Raw genomic sequence first — 23,453 nt, forward strand, 5'->3', positions numbered from 1 at the left:
GAGCAACCGCAGTAAGACAGAGCGCCCCTAAACAAGGCCTGGCCGTTGTTCTCCTTCAGAGGAACCCCACAGGCCAGCTCCAGGAGCCCGGGGACAAAGCACAGCTCTACACTATCGACATGACTTTCCAGGACTCCTCACTTCCTCTCACAGGCTTACGGTTCACATTGATCACTTGAGAGCCAGGCCCATCTTGTCCTTGGAACACAAAAGCACCTAGAGGCGATTATTCCATTCTATTCTGTAAGTGCATCACGGTCACGATGGGGAAGTCCTGGGGAGTAAATCGCCCGACACCTTGAATTCGGATTGGGCATGACTGCTCCTTCCTAATTCAATATGTAGGTTAACTCCTTGTGGGTCAATGGAGCAAACATTTCTTCAAAATCCGGACCCTGAGTAGTTCATTTATTACTAACTAGTAAGGTGACCTTGGGAAAGGTGCTTGACCTCTGCCTTGGTCTCCCCAGCATCTGAGGATATTATTCAGTCTACCTGCCTCTGAGGGCTGTCGTAGAAAGAAATCAAATGTGATCGTGTACGTGAACCTACTTAACTATACACGGTGTGCTGTATAAACAGTTGTCCTTAATACCCAGACACTGAAGGATGTGAGACAGCAGAATGTGGAAATTAAGAGCATTGGCTCTGGAGTTAGTCTTGACTGGGTTCAGATCACGGCTCTGGCACTTCCTACAAGGCCTACTTAGCCTCTGTGTGCCTCAGTTTTCGCATCCGTGAAATGGGAATGATGATAATAGCACCTGCTTCACAGGGCTAACTAAGTTAGTGCATGTCAAGTACTTAGAACAGTGCGTAACCTATAGTAAATGCTCAATTAATGTCTTTTGTTATTACGAACAACACATTCCTCTGGCCAGAAGCACATTTGGTGGGCACTGGGGAAAGCCTGCCTAGGCCTTGGGAAGGAAAGCCTGCCGGGTCCAGTACAACTCCTCCCTCAGAGCAAGCACGTGGCCTTCTATTCTTCACTGCTACTGTGCAGACTCATGCAACTCCTTCCGGCCCAAGAGCCTCAGTTGTCCCCCCCCCCCCCCCCCCCCGCCCAGAAAAGCAAGACAACCATAATGACCTGTCCCACAATCATCTGGATTGCTCCATTTGTGGTATCCGGGAAGAACCCTTGGTCTGTGATTTCCCAGGCACGCGCCCTACCGCAGCGGAGAGCATTAACACACACACCTCACAGCCTCGCAAAGAGGAACAACTCAGGGCCTGGAGAACTCCACTGGGAAGGAGCAGAGAATTATTGTTGCTGTCAAGACCTTTAAAGAAGTACTTCCTCAACCTTTCCTTTGCCTGTACTTTTCCTGGTTCTAGAAAACTCCCTGATTCTAGAAAACTGAACTCCCTCCTTGAGTTCAGAATGAGGTAGAAAAGTTAAAAGGAGTTTTATTCCAGAACGTAGTCTATTCTTCTCAGCAAAGCCCTTTATCGGGAGCAGCAGTCACTGACCCCATTGGTGGGCCTGGGACTCGGGAGGGCGGGCACCCAGCCTGCTGTGACCTCATGCTGCCATTTCCCAGGAAGCCACTTGAGCGGGCAAGCCCTAAATTCTGGGGGCCTGGCCCAGGCTGACGACTCTGCGTGGCAAAGGGCCGGGTCTTTGCCACGGATTGCTCTGCTGTTTCTGCGGTGGTGATAATTCAGGCTGCCGGAAAGGATCATCCAGGGAAACCCAGAAGGTCCCCTCCGGAGCAGGAGGACTGACCCGGGAGAAGGTGACCATGGCACTTTGAGAGACTCTTTTGTGTTTGGTTAGCTGCTGCTTGGGTTTCCACACTCAGCTGCGGTGTCGGTCAGTGACATGTCATGTCCAGCCAGAATGACAGCTCTCTGGCGCTGGCTTTGGATTTCTTAACCCCCAGATGTGAGCCAAGAATGGCATGCAACAGTGACCAGGTCTTGGTATTTGCTCAGATGGCACAAGACCTTTGTCCTGGAGTCAGATCTCTAGCCAAACCTTGAACTCTGCTGTCCCGGCTTCAACAGTCCCTTTGTAACTTGAGTCCTCACAATTGTTCCATGGGATCAGAGGTAAGAAATGCACGTCCATCCTCAAGCTTCACCAAGGACGCCAACGTGCAGTCCCAGAGAGGCTGTGGGTTAGAAGAGAAGACGCCCGAGAGTCTTGCGTTGACTTGTCAGGCCATCATATGACTGATGTCATTTTCCCCTCGGAGAGAATTACTCTCTTGATACGCAAGTAAGGAGAACAGGCATTGAGGTTTTCTCTATGGGGACCAAAAAAGTGTTGCACATGTTATCTTTTCAACCTCAAAAACACTTTTTTTTAAAATGTAAGAGGTTTTCTGAAGTGAAGTCTACATGAGGTATGATACTACTATTAAGAATCCTATTATACTGCTAAGACCCCCGGAATCACAAGAGCATAATTCATTCTGTGCTTCAACCAGAATAAAACCAAAACAACCTGCTAAGCAGTGTATAAGTTCCTCACTAAAACACACATCTGGTCACAGATAAGATGGTTCAACAGTGGTGGTCAGAGCCCAATATAGACCTTTAGAGACCACAAGTACAGAACCAATTAAGGAAACTCACCCCAAATAAAAATAACATCGAATTGCATTTTCTTAAGTATAAGGGAAGGAGAACAAAGATCTGACTTTCCCCATGATAAATATTTCATCAGCAAACGATCTTCACCTCTCCCGCCTTTCTACCCCCTACTTCACGCCTCCAATCCCCTCCCTCCACCAAATTTGCAACCCAGCCTAGGGGAGTGGGGGTGGGTAGGGGTTGCATTTGAGTGATGTCATTGCCTCAGGGGAGAGAGAGAGCCTTCCTAACACTGCAAAAGGGGTCTGAAGCAGACCACAGCAGTTGGGGGTTTGCTGGGGGAGGGATGAGAATTCTCTGGGGGAGCCAGGCAAGATGCTGTAATCTCAAGAGGAAGAGGCGACAAAGTCCAGCTCAGGAAGGCCCGTGGAAGGACGATGAGGCTGTTGGAGCCTATGAGAGAATGATATCGGAGTCACATCAGAGGGCGGACATAGAGTCAAGCAGAAAATGATCTTGACTCACCTGGGGAAACTAAGGACAAAACCAATAACTCAGTTTCTACAGAGAAGTACACATGTTCTTGGGAAAGAAGACTGTTCACAGAGAACAAGGCTGTGGTAGAAGACACAAGACTCAAAGCCAGGGCTGGGAGAGTAGAGAGGAGCAGGAAACTAGAAAGATTTGGAGATAACTCAGCAGTATTTTTGGTTAACACAACCTGAGCCTTCTAACCACCAAATCCCAGGTTCTTAGAGGTACTGCACCCTGACATTCGTCTTCACTTAGCTGTGCATCAAGAGCTTGGATGTGTAGACGGCTACAGCCGTCCCTTGTGGGACGGGCGTCGCAAGAGCCAAAGAGGGGAGAGGCTATGAATCCCAAGCACCCCCTTTAGAAAACCCATTTCTCCTCAACGTTGGATGATTCTGGAAAGGATGATCTACCACACAGAGGGGACAATGAAGTATTATTGTTAATTTCTCTCTAAATAAGTTTCTTTAGCTCTTAAAAAAAACCAAAAAGTGGTTCTCAAAGCAGGGGTCCCTGGACCAGAAGCATCAACATCACCTGGACCTTGTTAGAAATGCAAATGCTCTGACCCCAGACCCAAGGCAGCAGAAACTTTGGGGTGGCAACCTGTGTTGTAACAAGCCCTTCCAGTGACAGTCAGGCCGACGCAGGCTCATTTGAGAACCATCACTTTAGCAAAATGGCAGGTCCACTGAACTATGAAAACATCGAATATTTCACCCTTTTGCTGTTTATTGATTGATGTTTGGCTTTTGTATTTAAAAGTTCTTTGCAGGGCACGTGGGGGACTCCGTCAATGAAGCAGCTGACTCTTGATTTCAGCTCAGGTCATGAGCTCACAGTTTGTGGGATCCAGCCCTGCGTCGGGCTCTGTGCTGACAGCATGAAGCCTCCTTGGGATCTGTCTCTCCCTCCCTCCCTCTCTCTCTCTCTCTCTCTCTCTCTTTCTGCCTCTCCCCTGCTCTCTCTCTTTCTCTAAATAAATAAAGAAACATTTTAAAAAGTTCTTTGCAAAAATGTACAGGGTTTCTATGACACGTGGCTCAATGTTTCTGGGGATATCATGCACATTCATGAGTCTCCTACTTTAACTTTGGGGGTGAGGAGGCCGAAAGGCAGGGCCAGGATGTAATTTGATCAACCTTTCCTCTTAGGCTGGGGGAAGTGCAGCACAGTGAACAAAGAGATGCAGGGGACAGGGCTCCGCCACATTCGGCTCCCTCTCTCCAAACAGAGCCGCCTGAAGGAGTGAGGCAACCGAGAAGTGTCCTTCAGACCTGCACCAGCTCATCCTTCCCTTTGGGAATAACAGCCCCAAGGGCAGCACGTAATGGCCCCGAGGTTGCTCATACGCTTCCCCATTTCCTTGTCATTTTCAAGGTCAATTGTTCTAGCAGTTCTCAACACTGATTCCCTGTCGCACTCCAGGGAAAATGGCATTTTATAGCCCTGGAGACTCAGCTACAGTCAGTCACTGTTAGGCGCTGCCCCCTCGGTCCCCCAAGCCACACATCCCCTGCGATCCTCGCCTCTGGGTTCCAGACCTGCCAAGACAGCGGTGATTCCCACCTGGCTCACATCCTCAAACAAGATAAGGGAGGCCAAAGACAGGTATCTGTTGGGGGGGAGGAGGGGGGCAAGATCTATGTGATCCCTGCAACCTCTGGCAAGTGGAGAGGAGAAGGCAACTGGGGCTTTTGCATAATGCCTGCAGACAGCTAACCAAGGAGAAGGCGATGTTATGTAAGTGGAGCACGTGGATTGGAGCACTGCTATTCACCTGTTGCTAATTAGTGCACTCTGTGAGGAAAAAAAAAAAAAATCCACCCGCTGGTGCAAACTCACCTAGCTATCAGAGTGGAGACATAAAGATGCAATCCAGAAGGGTTTAGTTCAGCTCAACAAAAACATTTTTTGAACCACATACCCTGTTAGGCGCTGGGGATCCTGAAATAAATAAATCAGGGTCCCTGTGCACAAGTAGCTTGAGGTCCTGAAGAGGGATACAGTCCTTTACAGTCCGTATGATACATAAAATGAAACTATCATCTGTGTGCAAAATTCCTGCAGAAGTGCTTTGAAAGCTGAGGCAGGCAGACCCAGTAGTTTCTTCCAGAAGGGCATTCCGGGCAGAGAGTACAGTGTGTGCAAAAGCTGGGGATTGAGGCTTGGGTCCTCTAATCCTGAAACAGTAGCATTTCTTTATTATTGAGAGACAGAGAGAGTGCGCAGAAGCATGGGAGGGGCCGAGAGAGGAGGAGACGAGGAATCCGAAAGAGGCTCCAGGCTCTGAGCTGTCAGCACAGAGCCCGATGCAGGGCTCGAACTCATGACCCGTGAGATCATGACCTGAGCCGAAGTCGGATGCTTAACTGACTGAGCCACCCAGGCACCCCCTGAAACAGTAACATTAAGCTAAGGCCCAGATGCCACGAGTAGAGTCAAGAAGGCTGCCTCCTTCTTGCAGGGCCAACATCCGAGCAGGAAAACCAGAGTGACGATAAAAACGGGTCAGGACTGAATGGACAGGGAAGGGCCGGGGGGAAGGTAGCCAGGGAGGTGGCTCTGACAATCAGCTAGCATTGCCACCTTTCTGGGCCAGTGGGGAGGCTGCTCAGGAGAGCCAGCCTCACTGAGATGGCCCCGGGGAAACTGCTGCCATGCAAATACGGCTGTGTGCAGACCCTAACGCCCCCGACCATAGGAAGGGGCTGCTCTACTTGAAGAAGGAGTAGAAGCTGGAGCCCAGGAACATTTTTAAGACATGGCCTGCTGTGTCTGGGAGGGCATAACTGGGGATCAAAGGGAGAATCCAGGAGGGCAGAACAGAAATCTGCCCGTTTGCACCCAAGAGGAAGACAACTACTTACTGGACATCTTTACCTTGAACCCCCATGGACTTTGAGTAAACCCAATGTGTCCAAAAGTGATCTGGGATGACCACTCCTCCTCTCCAGTTCACACCCAGAAACCCCTTGAGACCTCTCCCTCACCTCCTCTCTCTAAGCAAATTATTTACTAAATCACTCTAGAATCTGTTTAGTTCATACTCATTTCCTGTAGCTGCTGTCACAAATTACTACAAACTTAGTAGCTTGAGACAACACACATTTGCTATCTTACAGTTCCCGGAGGTCACAAGTCTAAAGTGAGTGTCACGGGGCTAACATTGAGGTGTCAGCCCAGCCGCGTTCCTTCCGGAGGCTGTAAGGGGAATCCATCCCCGTGATGTGTTCCAGCTTCTAGAGGCCGCGGCATTCCTTGGCCCTCGGCTCCTTCCTCCATTGTGAAGGCCAGTGGTGCAGTTTCTTCCCATCTCCGTCTGACGTTGACCTTCCATCTTTTAAGGATTCTTTTGATTACGTTGGGCCCGCCCAGATAATCCAGGTTAATCTCCCCATCTCAAGATCCTTAATTTAATCACATCTGCAAAGTCCCTTTTGCCTTTAAGGTGACACAGTCACAGCTTCCAGGATGAGGGAATGAACTCTTTTTTTCTGCCAGTTGGACAGTTATTCCACCGACTACACACCTCTTCCTCAACACCCCTGTCACCAGCCCCTCTCATCTGGAGCCGCCAAAAGTTGTCAATGCATAGACGAATCATGAAGTATTCAATGACGGGGAGAGGAAAAGAGGGAGAGAAGGAGGAGGAAAGAAAGAGAAACAGAAGGAAGGGAAGGGCACCTCTTCCCATGGCCCCCTGGCGGGAAGGGACACCTTCATTCCATCTCTCACCAAACCTCCCTGACACCGATGTTCCCCTCTCGAAACCATTCTTGGCCGTATGATTCCATTTTGCCCTTGCTCTTTGCCACCAAGCTTTTCCTGGATACCTACTTTGTCTGGAAGGTTCTCTCTGTACCATCCTAACAGTCATCCTCACTGCACCCCAACCCCCACACACAGCACCTGGCTGGGTGGTGGCACTTCGGTCCCAGTGGCTCTGTCTTCTCCCCAGAAGCCTTTTCAGACTTCCAGGTTTAGGTCAGAGAGGGATCCAGGGGACACGTGGAGCCCTGCTCTCATCTGCCCCAGCCTTACTTCATGGCTTGTAAACTGCCTGTCCGCTCGTCTGTCTTCTCCTCTGAGCTTTGTATGCCTTGAGAGCATCTTGTTCTGTGTTGTCCCCACATACGTTGTAAGACTCAATAAATATTTCTGAATCAGATTTTTAAAAATAAAAAAGTAACACACCCTTTGATTAAAAAGTCTTTGAGTACCAGGAGCTCACGTACAGCCCTAGCAGCTCCCTTTGTTTGTAGGGACACATTCCCAGGCCCCCAGTGGATGCCCCAAACTGCAGATAATACTGAAACCTATGTATGCTGTGCTTTTCCCTACACACTCATATCTATGATAAAGTTTAATTTATAAATTAGGCACGGTAAGAGATTAGCAACAGCTAACACTAAAATGGAACAATGATAACAATATACTAGAATAAAAGTTATGTAAATGTGGCCTCTCAAAATATCTTACACTGTACTCACTCTTCTCTTCCTGTGATGATGTGAGATGATAAAATGCCTGCGTAACGAGATGAAGCAAGGTGAATGATGTAGGCGTTGTGACGCATACTGTGAGGCAACTACTGCTTCTGTCCCTACGTCCAGAAAGAGGATCATCTGCTCTCAGATGGAGGCTGACCTCCGGTAACTGAAACCACAGACAAAGGGGGGCTACTGTACCTGTTGTCGACTCAGATGGAAGGTGTGGTGGACAAGTGAGTAGAGGGACACTTTCCTGTGGACACGGAGGGGCCAGTAAACAGTTCAGCGCTTGTCGGTCAGTCTCAGATCAGGAAGGCAACTAGGGACAAGGCCCTGGCAAAGAGGCCCGGGAGGTTTTCCAAAGCCAGGATCCAGAAAAGAGGTTTCCCCTCCTGGGTCACATAGGCAGGGCTGGACCCTGCCGTCTGTAATTTCATCACTAGCCAGAGCTGGATTCCTGCGACGTAGTCAGAATTCCAGGACGGCACCCGTGAGGACTGTCAGCTGGACTGTCAGTCTTATGCTAGACCAGGGGTGCACTCCTGGGGGCCCACCGCCCTCCCACGCCTACCTCACCTCTCCCCATACCGGAGGCCCCTCTGCATAACTGTCACCTTCAATTTGTACTCCTGCATGCCAGGCCCACTCAAGGGGGGCAGATATTTGGGGTGCTTAGGAGGCTCAGTTGGTTAAGTGTCCGACTCTTGATTTCGGCTCAGGTCATGATCTCACGGATCGTGAGCTCGAGCCCCGCATCGGGCTCCCCGCTGACAGGGTAGAACCTGCTTGGGATTCTCTCTCTCCCTCTCTGTCTGCCTCTCCCTGCTCACCCTCTCTCTCTCTCTCTCTCTCAAAATAAATAAACTTTTTTTTTTTAATGTGGGTAGGGGTGCCTGGGTGGCTTAGTCGGTTAAGCATCTGACTTCGGCTCAGGTCATGATCTCCCGGTTTGAGTTCGAGCCCTGCATCAGGCTCAGAACCTGGAGCCTGCTTCAGATTTTGTGTCTCCCCCTCTCTCTATCCCTCCCCGACTCACACTCTGTCTCTTGCTCCCTCTCAAAAATAAATAAACATTAAAAAAATTTTTTTAAAAAAGGTGGGCAGACATTTAAGAGAGTACCACCAAACTTCTAGCAACTTCAACAGCTGATGAGGAAAAATCATTAACAATGACCCTTTTCCATCTGCTTTTAATAAATGAAAGACTTACAAAATCATAGTCTCCTTCACAAGTTAGTGTGGCTGAGACAAATTATGTCAAAAGTACTTGTCAACTCAGTTATGGACCAGAGGATAAACAAGTATCTCTTTCTCTCTTTCTGCCTTTTTTTTTTTAACTTTCTTAAAATAAATATTATTAGAACTTTTCACAGCCCAAACTCAGCTTTTCACTTCCATTACATATGGAAATTTTTGCTTTGGTGTATTTATTATCACAGCTGTGTGATATACCATCACATGTCTAGCCCACCAGGCATTCATCCATTTTTCTCTTGGTGGACATTTAGGTTGGCTGGGGTCTTTTCCTCTTTCAAATAAGTCTGCAATATATTCTTCTACAAGACTCCTCATGCCCACACAGGAGAGTCTTTTGTGTGGACTTGATGGGTGAGCACGTCCTCATCTTTACTAAGTAAGTACTGTAATTACTAAACTATTACCAAAATGGCCACATCTATTCACCCTTCCACCAACCGCACGGATTCCTGTCGCTCCATATCTTCCCCAGTACTTCGCAAATGTTCTGGAGTTTCACTGATGTCACAGCATAAGATGGAATGTGGTTTGCTGTAATTTACATTTCCCTGACTACTGCTAAGGTCAAGTATGTTTTCATGCATTTATTGGCCTTTTAGATTTCTTCTGTGAACTACCTGTTCATATCTTTCACCTGATTTTCTATTGACTTGTATCAGTCTATAGTTTGGTTTTCATACCCATTCTGGATACCAGTCTTTTGTCATTTACAGTCTGTTCAAGTCCTCCAAGAAGCAGATACCAAGAGGGAATTAGAAGTGCAAGATGGGGCACCTGGGTGGCTCAGTCAGTTAAGCATCCAAGTCTTGACTTCAGCTCAGGTCATGATCTCAAGGTTTGTGAGATGAATCCCCACACTGGGCTCTGCAGGGACAGCACAGAGCCTCCTTGGGATTCCTTCTCTCTGTCTCTCTGTCTCTCTCTCTCTCTCTCTGTCTTTGCCCTTCCCCCACGTGGGCTCTCTAAATAAGTAAAAAAAAAAACATAAAAAAATAAAAGTGAAAGACAATTATTGGGGCTAATGTTTCTGAAGGGCAATGGGGTGTGGGATGGGAGTGGTTGGGGAGAGGCTTCAGATACCAACGCAGATCTTGATATCTGGAAAGGGGGAGAGAGAAGAAGGGAGGATTGGGTAGGAAGAGACTCCCATGTAGGGCAGCTCTGAGAAAGTCACTGCCTGGATAATGAGCCCTAGAAGAGAGTTTGCCTTTTAGATGAGCCCAACGGGCAGGAATGGCTCAGCTCTGGTTCTCCAGCCATGCTCAGTCTTTAGTGGGGATCAAGCCAGGGAGAGCACAGGCTCAACTTGAACATCCGTGGTGCATCTCAAGGGTACAGTAGCTACAGGCTGTCCTCCAGACACACACCTGGCAGGTGCCTCTCCCATGAAGGGAGGCTGAGCAGCACACTCCTACAGCTGCCACACCGCCAAGACCTTCTAGTTTGTGCTCGTCTATTTTTCATTTTTCCCTTACGGCATCTTTTGATGAGAAACTTTCCATTTTAATGCCATCAAACTTACTACTAATTTTCTTCGTGGCTTATTCTTTTTGTGTTTTCAGATATTATTGCCTGCTCTGTGATCTTGAAAGTTCTCTGTATTTGCTCCTAGAAGTCCTAAAGTTCTGCTTTTCAAACTTTTCCAGAACCTGGAATTTGATGGGTTCTTGTTGGTTTTGTTTTCCTGTATGGATTACCAGATTCCCAGTGCCATTGACTGAATGGTTCGTTCTTTCTCCATGGATCTGTGTGTCACCTCTGTCACATATCAGTCTTCACAGGTATGGGACCTGTCTGGGGTTGTCTCTTCTGTTCCATAGTCTGTTCGTCTCTTTCTGGGCCAGCACCACGCTGCCTTAACTTAGGGAGTCTTAGGATAAGGCAAATCACTCATCTTGTTTTCTTCAAAATGTATAACTATTTTGGCCCTTTGCTTTTTCACAGCAAGGTTAGAATCATCTTGTCTAGTTACACACACACACACACACACACACACACACACACCCTGCCTGGATTTGGTTTGGTGTCACATAGTGTTTATTAGGTATTTATTAGTTTATTTGGTGTCACATAGAGATTAATTTAGGAAGAACTGAAATGGGGGCATCCGGGTGGCTCAGTCAGTTAAGTGTCTGACTCTTAGTTTCAGCTCAGGTCATGATCTCACAACTAGAGTTCGAGCCCCGCATTGGGCTCCACGCTGGCAGTGCAGAGCCTGCTTGGGATTCTCTCCCTCTCTCTCTACCCCTCCCCTGCTCATGCTCTCTCTCTCTCTCTCTCTCTCTCAAAAATAAACATTAAAAAAAAAAAAGGAATTGAAATGATGGTGAATCCTTGTATCGTGAACACCTTATCTATCAAAGAATACCTGAATAAGTGAAGTTTTATCATTTTCCCCATAAAGATCATGCATATATATAATTAGATTTCTGCTCCCTTATAGCTTTTGTTTCTTTTTTAGATGTTAGCTTTATTTTTTTTAATGTTTATTTATTTATTTTTGAGAAAGAGACAGCACAAGCAGGAGGGGGGTGGGGGGAGACACAGAATCCAAAGCAGGCTCAAGTTCTAAGCTGTCAGCACAGAGCCCGACATGGGGCTCAAACTCACAAACTGTGAGATCATGACCCGAGCCGAAGCCGGACACTTAACCGAATGAGTCACCCAGGTGCCCCTCAATGTTAGCTTTAAACACTTGTGTTTTCTAACGGTGATTGGTCATAAAAATGCACACTGGTTTTTGTATAATGATCTTCTATTGTGCAAACTTGATGCATCTCTTTTAAGTTGTATGAGGCTCTTTTTTACACTTCTCTAGAAAATCTGGATCCTCTGGACCCAAGGAAAGTCCATCAGCAGGCTCTTACCCTCGGTTCACCTAAGCAGTCCAAGAAGGGGGGCGATGCCCCTCTGCTGACTTCCCTGGTGAAACAGCAACGCCCCCTTCTGGAGACCTGCCAGCAAGACAGCACTCTCCCGCCAGACTGCTGTTGTGCTTGTTTAGATCAAACAAGGATCTAGACAGAGTGGCCTAGCTGGAAGTCAGCTTTCCTATTACAAAACTGATCCCCAGGCTAAAGGCTCCGAGCCAGCCAGGTTAGACAAGGGACTGCCTGCATGACCTGATTATGGGATGTCGTTTCCTGATTGGCCACATCCACTCTGTCCTTCTACTCTCCCTACTTGACAGGGCCTTGGGGACATCAGAAAGCAGGCCAGAAGGAGGAGGCAGCACTGCATGGAGAAAGGGAATTAGAGTGAAGCCTGCCCCTCGCCCAGCCCACCCCTGCTCAGCTCTCAAGCCGTTCCCAAACCGGGTTCCACCTCCAGTGTCCATCTGGCCTGACTGCTGGAGGGCAGTTGAGCGGTTTCCAGAGACCTAGGTGAGGCCAGGAAGATGAGCTCTGTGGACCATTGGCTTCAAGGTCATCCAAAGTAGATACTGGAGACAGACAGGACAAAAAGGTGATGCCCATTTAGTGGACACAGGCCTCTCATCAGCCCTCAGCTATCTCCACAAAACAGTCCTGAGGTGAGGTAACTTTTCCAGAGATCCCATCATCTCCTCTCTCATTTCTCCATGGCCTACTTGAGTATATAGGGTCTGAATGGGAAGGCCTAGGTTTTATTCCCATATGCATCAAAGCCATGAGTCAGTGGGACGTAGTGAAAAATGACTGTGCTTTGAGTCAGACATACCTGAGTTGGAATCCCTGGGTTGTCTCAAGTATGGTATAGTCAACTTTTCTGAGCTTTGATTTCTCCCTCTGCCTAAAGAAGGAGAAAATACTTCCTTTGTGGGGTGGTTGAGATGATTAAATTAAACCATTTACGTCACACCAGAGTTGATGCCTGATAAAAGTGTTTGAGTCCTTGGACGATTTGGGAGGAAATCACTAGATTACTTCTCTAGTTTAATGGAATGTTGGGTACTTGCCAATCTCACCTCTTTTCCAGTGAACCAGGAAGTGTGAGTCCCATTGAAATGAGCAGCCACAACATCCAATGTTGTATGCTCAGGATGGAGTTCATGTATGTATGTTAACCCATTTCATCCTCGGGGTAACTCTGTGAGGTGGATAGACAGATATTATGGCCATGATGCAAATGAAGAAACCAAGGTTCCAAGAATCAACATGACTTCCTGAAGTCAGAGGCAAGCTACAGAAGAGCTGTGATAAGAAGCTGCATCCTTTGGGGTGCCTGGGTGGCTCAGTAGGTTGAGCATCCAACTTTGGCTCAGGTCATGTCTCAAGGTCCGTGAGTTTGAGCCCCACGTCAGGCTCTGTGCTGACAGCTCAGGGCCTGGAGGCTGTTTCAGATTCTCTGTCTCCCCTTCTCTCTGCACCTCCCCTGCTCATGCTCGCTCATTCTCGCTCATTCTCTCTCTCTCTCTCTCTCTCTCTCTCTCTCTCTCTCTCTCTCACACACACACACACACACACACAATTAAAAAAAAAAAGATATTTTTTAAAAAGCTGCATCCTTTTGTGGAAGCTTGTGCTGACCTTGGCCCCACTGGGTCATTTCCCTTCTCCTTTCCTGGCAACCTAGTTCCAGACCTCAGGTAACCCCATGGTTTTTAGCTAAGCTCCAGGGCAGTCCTGACTTCTCTTTTTCAGATGACAAATTAAGTATTTCAATTGCCAGGAGCAATAGTTCACAGACTCACAGGACCCTTCCAGGAACTGCTATTCTGAATAAAGTCACCTAGCTGGAAAGTGCAATCAGATAAAGGTAGAGAGAGGAAAGAAAGGTTAATGGGAAGAAAAGAGGAGCAAAAGAGGCTATGTACAGGAATCAACAAATCATTAAACAAAAAATGATTGTTTTTATATACTGACAATTATAATTTCTGTGCATTTGTATAATTTCTGTGTATGCATTTGTATGGTTTCTTCCACTCATTTTTAAGATTCTGGAGGTGAAAAGTGTGTGTGTGTGTGTGTGTGTGTGTGTGTGTGTGTCCATCTGTGTCTGTATTTAATCTTCTACAGCACCTGGCCTGGTATCTAACACATAAACAACTACCCTATAGAAGGAAGGAATTGGTGGCCCATCTTTCCAGAAACGCCTTCTCCTCTGGCTTTCAGTTATGTCTGACATTCACACCATGACAGTCCCCACCTCTTGGAGGGCTATTCCCTTTGACCAGGTTAGCTGGGTCCTCCCCACTGTCCACAGAGCAGAGCAGAATGCCACGGGAAAGAACCTGCGATGACTTACATCAAGGGAACAGCTGATACATGGGACACTGTCAGTCCTGTGAGACCCAAACAGGATGCGCTCCTGGGACATGTGGCATGGACAGCTGTCCTTGGAGGGGCCCTTGGAGGGGTCCTGAGAAGGCAAACATGGCTCGACTTGGGTCTGATCCCACGCTGCAGCCTGCACCGCAAGGCACAGCACCGAGTGGCTCCCGTATGAATCAAACTGACCATCCCAGTCTCATCCATTAAAACTGGTCTCCGTTAAAATTGGGCTGGACAGGGGCGCCTGGGTGGCGCAGTCGGTTAAGCGTCCGACTTCAGCCAGGTCACGATCTCGCGGTCCATGAGTTCGAGCCCCGCGTCAGGCTCTGGGCTGATGGCTCAGAGCCTGGAGCCTGTTTCTGATTCTGTGTCTCCCTCTCTCTCTGCCCCTCCCCCGTTCATGCTCTGTCTCTCTCTGTCCCAAAAAAATAAATAAACGTTAAAAAAAAAATTTAAAAAAAAAAAAAATTGGGCTGGACAACTACAGACCTCTGCAGAGCGCGAAAGGCTCTAGGGCAAGGGATGCCCAGAGCCTCCGTCCATCAGGACACGTCAAGAGGCGTGTTTCTTGTTTCTTGTTTGCCTGTTCTGTTCACTGTTTTCATCACTGGTTTATTCACTCATTTATTCACTCCTTCATTAGACATAGTATCCCTGCTTTGTTGCAAAATGGATTTAAGGTGAAACCGAGTAATCCCAAAGATGCCATTTTTCAGTTAATTCAATTGCATCAGTAATTCAATAATTTGAATATCTGCAATAACTTGTAATCGCATCAACTGCATTCAGTAATTTAATTTAGCAAATAATTAGTAAATGCCAGCCCTAATAAAGGTGAGACAACATCAGTAAAAAGACAAAGATGGGCCCCACCCAATTGTACCTTCTAGTCTGGGTACAGACGAGTGGGTGTGGGCAAGTAAACAGACAATTACAATACAATTGTGCGCCAGTTGTCTTTCTAGTGATCGTGGCTGAATATTCTCCCTTACTATCAGTCAGTCCCTAAACACTGCAAAAATTAGTTTCCATAGCTGTTTATACTTTATGTACTCTAATGATATCTCCCAGATTGTCATATCTGGGATATGAGGCCCCTGTCCCCCACCCCCAGGCTTTGTTGTCTAAAAGCCTGCTGCTCCCACCTAGACAGTGGCCTTGGGACATTGCTCCCTCCTTCACAAATGGAAGAACTTAACAAACAGGCCTGAGAATGAATGTTAAAGCAATCAGTAGACCATTTAAATGCAACTTGCAAGCTTCCGTTCCAGACCTAGGTCTTTGTTTCACTTCCCTCCACCCTGAGTGCAAGCCAGGGCTTCTCGGGTCACTGAGGACCTGCTGGCCATCCAAGTACTCCTCTGGCTGTTTGCTCAGAGAGAGACCCTCGTTCTCTTCACCTTCCTCGTTTCATGAAAGAGCTGATCCCACACTGAGTCCTGTCCAGAGGACCCTGGGAAATTCAGATAACCTCTCAGAGCCAGGGTTTCCTTCTGGGGAAATAGGGATTCTGCTGTCTGCCCTGCCTTCCTCCTCCGGCCTCAGAGCCTTGTGACGTGGACAGCCCATGGAAAGAGAGGGAGAAGGCCTGCTCACTCACCCGCCTGCTGCCAGTCGCCTGGTTCCCTTTGTTCTGTGTTCACCCGCATCCCTGAGGCTTTGCTGTGCTCGAGATAAGTCGGATCACTCTACAGAGAGAGGTCCACGGCCGAGTTTTACTTATTGTTTTCACTTGCTTTTGTTCTGTGTTAACTGGCCCTGGTACTTTTTCCTCCCGCTTGCTTCAAGCATTCCAGATACTTTAACGGGAATATTTGGTACCTCAAACCTACGTTACAACCTGAAGAAACAAAGCTCTGTGTGAGGAACACAGGAATGAAACTAATCTCGGGTGCTGGGCTTGGGACTGACATCCCACAATTCTCCAGCTACAGGTGACCTTTGAGAAGACCCAGGCCAATCCCTGCATTTGACTGATAAATGGAAGCCTGGCCACTGGGTCCACATCACCCCACAAGTTAGTGAAAAACCAAGACCCGGGAGCAACTATCTTCCACCTCCCCAGAGTCTGAAGGTAATAGCCAGTATTTGTACCCTGAGCTTCGAATTTTTGATTAATGTGTTTGAATTTATGCTCTCATTTCATCTCTTCCAGATGGCACATTTGGCCCGGGAAAGATAAATGACTTCCTTGTGGTCATTTACAAAGTTAGTGTCTGGGTTGTGAGTAGTGTCTGGGTCCTGGAATCCTCGGGCCTGAGGTTCCCAACACCTGGTTTTAATAGCAAATAGAACATTCGGGGGACCTTAGCAAGAGCAGAGCTCTGGACTACAGAAGCCTGGTGATTTACGAGGCAGCCCGGCCATGTCAGATGGTACTACTGTTATACATCTTAGCTTGAAGTAAGGAAGGGTCTCTCTGGTCTGGGCTGAGGGCCAACCGTCTCCAGGCAAGCAGCATCAGTGACACCTAGGGAATTATGCAAATTCCTTAACATCATCCCTGACCAACTAGATCAGAAACCCCGAGAGTGGGACCCACAGTCTGTGTGGGGCCTTGGGAGGATTCTGTACATTCTCAAGTTTGAGGGCATCCACTCTAAGAGCAGTGTTCTCAAGGTTTGGTCCTAGGAATCTAGCCTCAGGATCCCCAGAGGAAGCTTCTGAAACAGGTGATTTGGAGAAGCAATAAAAGAAACAGTTTACTCCTTCCAGCCAGCATTTCCCAAACTGGCCTAACCTTATTTATTTATTTATTTATTTATTTATTTATTTATTTATTTAGAGAGAGTGCGCGCGCATACGAGAGCCAGGGAGGGGCAGAGAGAGAGGAGGAGAGAGAGAATCCCAAGAAGGATCAGCACTCTCAGCTCGGATTCTGAGACACCCAGGCAGCCCCCACCCCAAATTGGCCTAACCTTAAGTATTGCTGTGGACCTCTTGAGAAGACCACTGTCCCAGGGGATTAAGGATCAGTGTGGGAGAGAGGACTTGACACAGCCAGGCTCAGATTCAAATGCAACCCTTTGGCGGGGTGTGGCCCACTCGTCCAAACTCACTTGAGAATTACTGCTCTGGGGCTCCAACAACCGCTGGTTTACTTACAATATCCACCCGCCCCAACGCTATCAGCATCTACGAGGGATACACTTGCTGGTCCTACATTCAGCAAATAAGTATTATTCAAAAATTATTATTTTTTTAAGCCCTAGAGAGTACAAAAAAAATTTTTTTTCACTTTTATTAAAAAAACTTTTTTTAATCTTTGTTTATTTTTGAGAGAGAGACAGAGTGTGAGCAGGGGAGGAGGAGAGAGAGAGGGAGACACAGAATCCGATGCGGGCTCCAGGCTCTGAGCTGTCAGCAGACAGCCGGACGCGGGGCTTGAACTCACAAATCACGGGATCATGACCTGAGCCGAAGTCGGACGCTCAACCAACTAAGCCACCCAGGCGCTCCCCACCCGCCAATTTTTTTAATACAAATTTCTGCCTCTGATCATTTTTTAGGGTTAACTATGGATGGATCAGACATAGAGCAGCCCATGGAGACCTGCAAAACGCAAAGCATTCAGTCAGAGTGGAGAAGAGTGTCAGCAAACTAATGAAGAAGAGGGAGACTAAATGGGAGAAAGAGACAAGAAAATGGAGTTGAGCAGAGAAGCTGAGATTTCATAGAGAACTAACGAAGGAAGATTCTGGCCCATGAAATTCATGGTGGTTAAACGTGTGGGCTTTTGAGGCTGCTTAGTCAAGGCACCAATTCTGTCGCTTTCTCCCAGGCAATTGACTCAATAATTTGAGCCTTGGTCTCCCCATCTATAAATAGGCTAATAGTACCTCTCTTGGAGGGTCATGAGTAGCCAGTGCAGTGAGGTAGTTGATATTTTACCAGGCTTCATCAGCGGCTGTAGTCATACTGACAAGAAACACTACATCTGTGGGAACTATTTGGATTCTAAGCATCTCCTCTGGTCAGAAATCACTCCAATATAATACCTAATTAATCACCTCTCAATCAAGAGAAATGCTGTACCCTTGTAGACCATCCCTGTGATTGCAAAGCCTGTTCAAGACTTACTTTAAAACCAGACACCACACACCAATAAACAATGTGTATGCAGCTCTTCTTATCACCACTGATGAACAGAGACGGGCAGATCAGTAAGGAACCTGCTCCAGGGATGGTGGGGCCCAGCAGCCCTCATGGGCATGAAGGGTGCCTGTGTCTCTGTCTTGGCTCAGTTTAAACTCAGCGGGACTTAATCCCAGGTGCACCTTCTGCTCGCAGCCCTCAGCTGAGCTGAGCTGAGCAAGTTTCTTGCCATTCTAAGGCTGTTTCTCTTTTCCCCACCTCACCTCACTACTCCAGGCAAAACAAGTTAAATTGATTAGGGAAGAGACAGGATTGACAAGAATTCTATTTTCTCTGGGAAGCCTCCCGGAAAGGGACAGACCAGTGCTCTGAGCTACAGCAGGTGTAACAGACTATTAATTGGTTAATGAGTTACTCTCCACTGGTGGTTCTCAGACTTGAGTAAGCATCAGGATTCCCTGGTGGGCTTGTTCTCACACACCCTGCTGGGACCACCTCAGAATTTCGAATTCCATATGTCTGTGGGGCCTGAACCGGTGCCTTTCTAATGAGTTTCCAGGTGATGCTGATGCTGTTTCCCAACCATACTTTGAAGACCACTACTCTACAGTTTGGAGAAACTATGACTTATCAGAAGCTATACTCTATCACAGAAAAATCAAATTGAAAGATACTTTTCCTCAATGGCTAGTTGTAATGAAGGCTGGAAGAAAGCATAAAATAATATCACCAAACAGGCATCAGATCATCTTGATTATAGTACTGGTCCCAATCACCAGTGTGCAAGATTCAGTTTATTGCTAATGAGCATGATGATTTCATAATTTTGTGGCGTTTTTTAAAGTTTATTTATTTTGAGAGAGAGACCATGCATACGAGCAGGGGAGGTCAGGGGCAGAGAGAGAGGGAGAGAGGATCCCAAGCAGGCTCCACACCATCAGCATTGAGTCCCATGCAGGGCTCAAACCCACAGACTGTGAGATCATGACCTGAACTGAAACCATGACTGAGTCACCCAGGTGCCCATCATAATTTTGTTTTTACTTAATGGAGAACTTGGTATTCAGTGTAATATGAGGGTACTTGAATGATCCATTGGCCCCAAAGCATCTCCTGCTTTCTGAGAAATTTCCAACATCAGAATCACAAAGTCAGGGATGAGATGACTAGAACTACACAGGGAACTCAACAGAGAACCGAGAGGACCCTTGGTCTTCTCTCAGAATGAATGTTCTCTCAACATTCATTGAGTTCGTTTGTTAACACTTGGGAGCTGAGATAGACACAAAGAAGTTCTGTAGGTAGAACCATGGCTAAAACCAGCTCCAAGGAAAATGAGATGGGGGCAGAGGGCAGCCTGAAGACAGGTGTGAGAGTGGCTGCCCCAGGAAAGAGACACTGAAATGTAGTTACAGGGAGGTATTGGGGTACCTGCTTTGTGTACCGCCATCTTGATCATCTAGGCAGACGCCAGACACAAAAGAGAGGAGGGAAGATGTGAGCAAAACAGCTCCTGATCGCTCCAAAAGGGAAATCAGCAGGCACATTAATGACTTGGCTCCTGACCAGCTATGCAGGTCCCGTTTAAGTCACAAGAGCCTCGTCTCTCCCTCGTGTATTGTCCCAGTTCTCGTCCTGCACTCAGGAAGGCAGGCTTCCTGTAAAGGTCATTCCACAAGAAGGTGGGTCACTTATTTCTGGGAGGATGTGGTACAGGTCCATGGAGGGAGAAGACAGACAGCTCAACCTCGGATAGAAATATGTACCCTGAAATTGGAGCTGCCTTTTGCTAATTCCCGTGGAGACTGGTGTCAGGTAACTGAGGACAAGGTTGTAAACACAGGGTGCAGGTTCAGAGGTCCTCACGTCATGGGTGCCAGCCAAGAATGGAATGATCAAGAACAAAATCAAATCCAAACCTTGACGGTCTCCTTCGGCATCTGCAAGCAGTCTGCCACCAGAAAGGGGCCCCCTGGGGAAGAGCTCTGCGTGGAACTGGATACTCTGAAAGGCTCCCAGTCTCAGTGACTGAAGACAGCCTCACCCCATTTCAGGAGCAGAGAGCTTTGCTCCCCGGTCACAGTGAACTGCGTCAAATGCTCAAGGAGCACCCTCTTTGATCAGCCTTGCCTACCTGGTCCCCTGAACACCCTCAGGGGCTCTCCTTTGTTTGTACTCACAATACTGTCCTTGTCTGGATGTGTCTCTCTTCTCTCCCTACTCATTTTTCTAAAATCCTATTCATTTTTCAAGGATTAACTGGAAGACACTTCCTCCCTGAAGCTTCCCAGGTCATCCCTGCCCATGGAGATCTCTCCTTCCTGTGAATTATTCATCTTGCCTGTCTCTGCCATTCATTTGGCTTTTTAAATGACCTCTACTCCCTTCCAGGTTAGTGGACTTGACTCTTAGACATGTCTACTCCCGATGATTTTACTTTTTCTGACATTTCCCCGAGCAAATAGCACAGTTTTGTGTGCACAGTAGACACTCAAATACTTATTGTTTGACTGCTCTTATGGATTATGGACAAACTTCTTTAAAAAAAAAATTATTGGACCTGGATTATATCTTCTCAGAAGTACATATTCCAGCCTTCTGAAACTTATAACATAGAAAGAAGGTCTTCCTAAGTACAGGAGAATGGAACAGGGCATATCTGTTCATATAGGGAAAAAACAGAAAATAGAAACCATTGATAATCCCACCATCCAGAGTCAACCAGGGTTTAAGTGTTAAGATATGGCCTTCCAAACATTTATATAGGTAGATAATTTTTTTAATATATTAAAAAAATTTTTTTAATCTTTATTTACTTTTGAGAGAGAGAGAGAGAGAGAGAGAGAGAAGGGGAGGAACAGAGAGAGGGAGACACAGAATCCAAAGCAGGCTCCAGGCTCTGAGCTGTCAGCATAGAGCCCAACGTGGGGCTCGAATTCACGGACTGCAAGATCATGACCTGAGCTGAAGTTGGACGCTTAACCGACTGAGCCACCCAAGTGCCCCAATAATTTTTTTAATAACAGCTTTATTGAGATATAATTCACATATCATACAATTGGATAGCCATATGGAAAGAGAGAAAATTTAATCCATTTCTCATACTAAACACCAGAATATTTCTAAATGAGTCAAAGATCTAAATGTAAAAATGAAATATAAATCAAAGGAAAAAATGGGTGAAGTATTTTATAAACTAGGAGAGGCAAAATCTAGAAAGATGAATAAATTTGGCTCCATGGTAACATAAAAACATCTTAAGTAAAATCAAAAGGCAAGTGAAAAATTGGAAGAAATAATTGGTAAAATAAATCACAGAATAAGGGCTAATATCCTTAACAGAACTTCAGAGAAGAAAAAGCCAGATGGCCTGATAGAAAAATGGGCAAAAGATATGAATAGGCATTTCACAGAAAGTGGAAAGCAAATGAAAATATGTTCACCATTGCACATAACAAAAGAACTGTAAATTTAACCTATTCATTATCTTTCATTACCTTTCAGACCAGCAAAAGTCCAAACATTTGACAGTATATTCTATTGGTGAGTATCTGGGGGAACAGTCACTCTCCAACATTGTTGATGGGAATTCAAAATTATACAATCTCTGTGGAGAAGAGTTTTGTAATGTCCAGCAAACATGCATGAGCCTTTTCCCTTCGACCCAGAAATCATAGTTCTAGGAGCCTACCCCAAATATAACTACCAAAATTGTGAAATGACATATGTTCACAGTTATTCACTGCAGCACTATCTGTAATAGCAAAGACAGAACAATTTGAACGCCCATCAGTAGGGGACCCGTTGACTACATCCCGAAATATGCACACAAGAAGTGCTCCTCCACTGTAAAAAGGAATAAGGATGGCCTCCAGAAATACACGGTCAGAAGGGTAAGAAAAGTGTGCTGTCTGTTTGGTTAGAAAAGGAGGATTGCAAGTATGTGTTCACATAAACAACAACAGAGGGATAAAGCCAAAACTCATGAAAGACCGTGATCTCTAAGGAAGCAAAATGATGGCAATTTGAACGAGGGGGAAGGCAGACATGGAAGCTAAACTTCTCTGCTTGTATATTTTTTATAACTTTGACTTTTAGCCATGTAGATATTTTGCAGTATTAAAAAACCAAATCATCTTTAGAAAAGGCAACGCCTATCCATCAAACACAAACTGAGGCAAATGAAACCAACAGTGTATCAAGTGGATTTCATAATCACATGGAGAAGCATTTCAAGTGACTTTAAAACCCAGGCTTTTGGCTGAAGAACCCCAGTGGGATAGAACCTATGGCCACAAAGACATCTTAAACCTTATTTCTCAGTCTTCCTAGTTATTCCACAGGACAAATGACCCAGTTTCACCAACAAATAACACGAATAAAAATGAAAAGGAAGACATTCTCTTCCAGACTAGAAAAGACTTAAGACACCTACAGCCAAATGCAACTGTGAACAGAGAGTTTTGAAATAATCAAAGCAAACTGAACTCTAGTATTAGGTGAGATTAAGAATTATTATCAGTTTTATTGAGTGTGATAATAATAAAGTGGTTGTGGGTTTTTTAACCCTTTTTCAGAGATTTGTTTTCTCCCTTATGTCTATAGATTTTTTTCGAAAGTGTGGCTTCAAGTAAGTTTCCCAGGAACTAAGTGGTGCCATCTAGAGCTCCAGGGAGATATTCCTAGGACACTGAGTCATATGTCAAACACCTAAGTCAACGGTAAACTTTTCAGAAGGTGCAAGTGAGAATTGGAGCCTAAAAGGGAATGACCTTAAAACATATATTCTGTTGGATCAAGTTGATTAAAGTGGAAACAACTTTTTGGCATGTGTAAATCAAACCACTCAAGGCAGAGAACACAGACTCTAGAACCAGGCTGCAGGTTCCAACTCCAGTTCTGTCACTTCCTCCTCTGTGGCCTTGGGGCCAGTTACTTAACCTCCCTGTTCCTCAGTTTCCCTATCTACATAAGGGGGGGGTGATAATAATACCTACCTCATAAGGTGGTTGTAAGGACTAATTAAGTTATGTACACAGGAAGTGCTTAGAACAGTAACTGGTACATATGAAGCACGATATGTTACTAAATACAATAAACCGTTTTTTATTTATTTCCTTTTTGGAATAAATTTTCCAGCCATATATTGCTCCTTTTAGTTTTCTAGGGAGATTATTGTTTCTAGAATTATTTTTGCATCTTGTTTTGTTTGTTTGTTTGTTTGTTTGTTTTGAAAAAGAGAGAGAGCAAGCAGAGGGGGGGCAAAGAGAGAGGGAGA

The 23,453-nt window shown here is 46.2% G+C and overlaps 1 long non-coding RNA gene across 1 annotated transcript; it reads left to right on the forward strand.

Annotated features, from left to right (window-relative positions):
• Positions 1-15,801: 15,801 nt before the first annotated feature.
• Positions 15,802-22,741, forward strand: LOC147582341 (uncharacterized). The gene is made up of 3 exons (XR_015248996.1): positions 15,802-16,154; positions 20,429-20,566; positions 21,680-22,741. It is a non-coding gene; the product is annotated as an uncharacterized LOC147582341 (long non-coding RNA).
• Positions 22,742-23,453: the final 712 nt, after the last annotated feature.

The sequence above is a fragment of the Puma concolor genome, chromosome A3, assembly GCF_028749965.1.
Source record: "Puma concolor isolate L17-30 chromosome A3, mPumCon1.1.hap2, whole genome shotgun sequence".
In the NCBI taxonomy this organism is placed as follows: domain Eukaryota; kingdom Metazoa; phylum Chordata; class Mammalia; order Carnivora; family Felidae; genus Puma; species Puma concolor.